Source organism: Crocodylus porosus, unplaced genomic scaffold, assembly GCF_001723895.1.
Source record: "Crocodylus porosus isolate Cpor-Errol unplaced genomic scaffold, CroPor_comp1, whole genome shotgun sequence".
Lineage (NCBI taxonomy): Eukaryota > Metazoa > Chordata > Crocodylia > Crocodylidae > Crocodylus > Crocodylus porosus.
The window spans coordinates 196,422,061-196,427,065 of NW_017728886.1; the positions used below are offsets into that span (position 1 = coordinate 196,422,061).

The 5,005-nt window shown below is 48.3% G+C and overlaps 1 protein-coding gene across 1 annotated transcript in view; it reads right to left on the reverse strand.

The window, feature by feature from the left end:
- LOC109318472 (ethanolaminephosphotransferase 1-like) overlaps window positions 1–4,999 on the reverse strand; it is an 81,421-nt gene extending 76,422 nt beyond the window's left edge. The window contains exon 1 of the mRNA XM_019547767.1: window positions 4,966–4,999. The gene's annotated coding sequence lies outside the window, so the exon portion shown is untranslated. The remainder of the gene's footprint in view (window positions 1–4,965) is intronic.
- Between the last annotated feature and the right edge of the window lie 6 nt (window positions 5,000–5,005).

The following is a 5,005-nucleotide window of genomic DNA, read 5'->3' on the forward strand; positions in this document are numbered from 1 at the left end:
GCCTGGCTCTGCCCTTCCCTGCCCCCGCCTCCCCCCCCCCACTGACTGCTTCCTGCAGGCAGGGGCAGGAGGGGGAGGGAGTGGCTCCCTGCTGCTGTGTGCACTTCCACTGGGGCAGGGGGGATGCGTCCCCCTCGGTTTGTGCACAGAGCAGGGGTGGGTGTGGGCTGCCCACTGCAGGTTTGGGCTTCCTACCCTGCTGCCCTCCCTTGGGGCCTCCACAGCCCAGCAGGTGTAACCCAGTGCTGCAGGGAACAGCACAGGGATTTCCTTGCCACTGCAAGCTCTGCGCTGTCCTGTTGATGCATCTCCTGTGCACGTGGCAGCAGCAAGGGTGGCAGTGTGGGGTTGTGCCCCCCACTATTGACACATGGGCAGGGGACGTCTTGCCATGGCAGCATAGAGTTTGCAGCAGCAAGATCCCCATGCAACCTCACTGTTCTCTGCAGTGCTGGGTCACACCTGCTGGGCTGCGGAGGCTCTGGGGGAGGGCAGCCCATCCCTGCCCTGAGCACAGATCTGGGGGACACAGGTGTCCCCTGCTCCCCAGGACTGCATGCAGCAGTGGGGAGCCAGCCCCACCCCCCACCACCCTCTGAACAAGCCACCCATAGTTCTGTCCTGCTCCCTGCCAGGGCCCTGTGGGTACACATTGCAGCTCTGGGTCCCAAGCCTCATACCATCTGGCTGGGCAGCAGCCCCAACCCTGCCCAACTCCCTCCCTATGGGGTCCTCAATCTGCTCCCCCCCACCCCACACACACTTACCTACTGGAGCCAGGCTGCCTGAACTCTGCATTTTCCTCTGGTAAAGAGGAAAATCTGTGTTTTTCTGTTTTTCCATGGGAAACAGAAAACTTGGATCCCTGGTAATAATACAGTAAACGAGCCAAAATTTATTCCACATAATAATGTGTAACAACTCTGCGGCTCATTTGTATCACATGTTAAATTGGACACGTGGCCGGCTGGGGCTGACCATAGAAGATCCCAGCACCCAGCTGAGTGTCAGGATCAAGCATGGGCCAGCCCCGGGGTCTGGGACACAGTCTGTGGCTGGCAGCACACAGGGTTTCACAAGTCCTGGTGCATGGGGACCTTGGGATCAGACTGCAGCAGCCCAGTCCCAGGGACCTGTGCCAGAGGATGACTAAAACCCCCTTGCACTGCCCAGCTGGACAGCACATATGATTTTTACCCATCTTTGGGTACAGGGATCCCAGAGTCCTCATGCCCCAGGACCTATGAAAACCCCATGTGCCCCCCAGCTAGGGTTTTGAAAATCAGCTGATTGTCAGCTGGTGCCAGGGCTGGGACCTATTTCAGATCTCCAGCCCCAACAGACAATCAGCAGATCCCAGGCTCCCCTTGCATTGCAAGTAAAGCGTGATTGGGATCTAAACCCTGATCCCAAAACTGCACATCCTGCTGTGCACGAGACATAGCAGGAGGCATGATTGTTGGGACTGAAGATTAGATTCCATCCCAACTTAAAATGAATGCCTCTCATGGGTCTAAGTGGAGGTCATTGACCAAGGCCACAAATACACAGTCTCTGTGCTAAACCCAGAGTGTAAATACCCAGAGTGAAAGCAAGAGTGACAAGCATCTAGGATAAGTTGTGAACAAACAACCAATGTAACCTTCTTTCAAAGTAATTCTGGATTACCTTTGCTGGACTGGACAAATTTACCTTGATACAGGAGTTACCATCTGTCCACTACTTTTTTATGCCAATGCACTAATGTAAATGTATCATCTGTCCAGAACCTTACCCTGGTTGCATCTTTTTAGCTCTACACACAATGGACAATTTTAAAAAGCAGTGCACAGCCCCAGTAGCATAACAAGAGGGGCAAGAGGGGCACCAAGTCAAGGCACCAACTTAGAGGAGATGCCAGAATGGTGCCCCCCTTCCCTGGAGTCTTCATTGCATCAGCCAGATGGTTCCCAGCTGTAAGAGCTTGGTGTTGGGACACAGCAGAAACAGCCATGCACCACGAGACAAAGGAGCCAGGTGTGGGGTGACAGAAGGAGCAGCAGAGGTCTTTGTGTCACTGGAGCAAGTAAGATCCTCCTTCTCCTTCCCTTCCCCATGCTCTCTGGCACTTCACCTCTTTCCCCCCTTTGCACCAAGAAGTTTTGCTCAGGGGCACCAAACTTGATAATTATGGCTCTGCACAGGCCAAGTACCAGGTGCTGTGCTGTGGTCTGAAGTTGCAGAACTACACAGTGGATATAATAGTTCTGTACCCCTTCCTTGCCCTCCTGCCAGTAAGAGAGTCTCCTGTCATCTTCTCCACAACAACTATTACCCAAAGAAGCTTCAGGTTCAGGCCTCTTTGCAAGACCTCCACCCATTGCCATAGAAGGGAATTTAAGCTCTGTATGATGAAAGGGGTTATCACATCTTTTGCATCCATGTCCCTAACAACTGGTTCTCCCATCCTCCTGGCACAAGACTGTAATAGATTTGCTGCACAGATATATGCATAAGAAATGCTATACTAGGTCAGAGCAATCGTCTGTCTAGCCTAGTATCCTGTCTCTGACAGTGACAGGAGCTGACACTCTAGAGGAAAAGAAGATGAACAGGGTATGTCTAGAGTCCCCTGTTGTACCCTCCCTGGCATCCAATGGTTTAGAAATGCGAAGAAGTTACTTTACCTTTGGAATAGGGAGCAGGACATAGGCAAAGCATATAAATGCAGTCCTTAGAAACTTGTTCATTCTTGTATAAAATTACAAATACTGCTTTTCATTTAAGGTTTACTATTGTGCAATAGAACTGGTTGGACACATTTTCATGTTAGCTGGCTATTAAAATTACATCTGTAAAAAACAGAGTTTGTTATACTTGGCCTCAACAAGATCTGATAGTTATTTCTCATCTACCTTGGTTGACTCCTATGGTTAGAAAAAAATATCTAAAATATTTTCCAGCTTTGCCAATATTCTTGGGTGTCTGAAACTGTTTTAACAAAAAAATGTTTCCATGTGTGAGTTCATTCTTTTTAAGGATCATGTGATATACCTTGTGGTTAATTAGTGCTATGAAATGCTTACATTATAATTTAAAGAAAATTCTTTTCAGATCTTTTCCCCACATATATTTCTTTGCAGCTCATTATATTCAAGGCAAACTTACTGAAGTCAGTGGAACAGGATTTAATCCAAATAAAGTTCGGAAGTGGCTTAAAATACATTTTAGTGACATTACTTAAAGTTTTATACAAATATTCCAACAGTTTCAGGCAGGACTCTCATTCCATTGTTCTGTAATTATACGAATGCACAAGGCCTGTTCTAAACAGCTTGCAAACTCAAAAAAAATTAGATGCGCAGTCACAAATAAGCCCTTTAATTATATTCTATTTAAATATTCTGCAAACACCCATACTTGTTACTTTGTCCAGGTGCATCCTCAAATGTACCCCCCTGCTGCTGATACAATGTTCTTTACAGAAATATTTGTTTTTAACCTTTCCTACCACATTTCCCCCTCAGGCAGGGGGTTGGACTAGATCAGTGGTTCTCAACCTTTTTTGTACCACGACCCGTTTGTAAATATTGATGGCCAGTCTTGACCCAGCGCCCCTCCCTCCTGATCTGCCCCTCCAGGCCCCAGCCCCCCAAGTGTGTGGGCCAGTGGGTAGGTGTGTGGGGCAGAGGTGCCACAAGCAGCCCCTTGCTGAAACTCTGCCAGCCCGAAAGGGAAAAGCCATGGTTTCCCATGTTTTTCTTCTTTAAAGCAAAACCAACTTTTAAAGTTTCTGTGTAACCCTTTTATATATTCTTGAGACCCACTTTTGGGTCACAACCTACGGGTTGAGAAACACTGGACTAGATGACCTCTGAGGGTCCCTTCCAGCCCTGCTTCTCTATGACTATTTATTTCCCCTCCTTTTAACGTATTTTTGAGTTTTGTTTCATTTTGTTCTGATGTGTAAAAAGCACCTGTCATTTTTTCTGAAGCAAGGACCAGGTCCTGTTCAGTTCCTCGCTAGCATCCTGTTCCTATCCTCCTTGGTTCCCTTCAGCGTCCAACTCAGTCAACAATTCCAGGGGAGTATTTTATCTTATTAAGTTAGGATACCCTGTTGTACAGGCAAATGTGTCGGCATTGACACACTTTCAATGGGAGATCCCCCCAGACTCAATAGGGAAAACCAGTAAGGGATTCTGTGGGACTGCAAGATAGGACTACAAGCATCACTGCAGTCAACAGAGCCAGGTGTGAATGATGTTTTGCTCCTATGACAGAAAACAAATGACTTCAAGGAGAGAGGGGGCTTTGGGACCGGACGCATTCAAGTGGGAGAAGCTGAAAGAAAAAAAAAACAAAACAGGCTGATGTGCTTCTTTATTTGCATCTATACACTTTTATCTGCTCTAGTTTGATCTGCTGATGATCCCTTCCAGCCAGGTGATGACAGAGATCCTGGTTTTCTCTGAGGAAAAAATCCCCAATTTTTGGTTAAAAAAAAGGAACCCCAAATCCACATTTGTTCCATGATCAAAATGAAACACCACTAGATAGTCAGGTATCCAGGTTGTACACCACTAGATAGGTACACTATGTATGTACACAACTATATATGTATCTATCTAGTCGTGTTTCATTTTGATCATGGGAAAATGTGGCTTTGGGATTCTTTTTTTTTCAACGCAAAAACTGGGGATTGGAGAAAACCAGGATCCCTGATGATGACACACATCCACCACCTGATAAACAACCTCAGTCTGCTCTGTGTCCTGGGAGGAGAAGCAGAACAGGGCATCTCCCAGCCCGCCCCAAGGCTTTCAGGACCAGGGGGAGAAAGGAGGGGCAGGGCAAAGCCGAGGCTGCACGGAGAGAGACGCCCGGTCCCCAAAGCCCAAGCCTCCCTGGCTGTCCCGGCCGGGCTTGTGGGTGCAGCCCCTCCCGGTGGAAGAGGGGTCCGGGGTGCCCCGAGGCTGGGCTTACCTTGTACTGGCGGAAGCCGGCCAGCTGCTGGGCACTGACA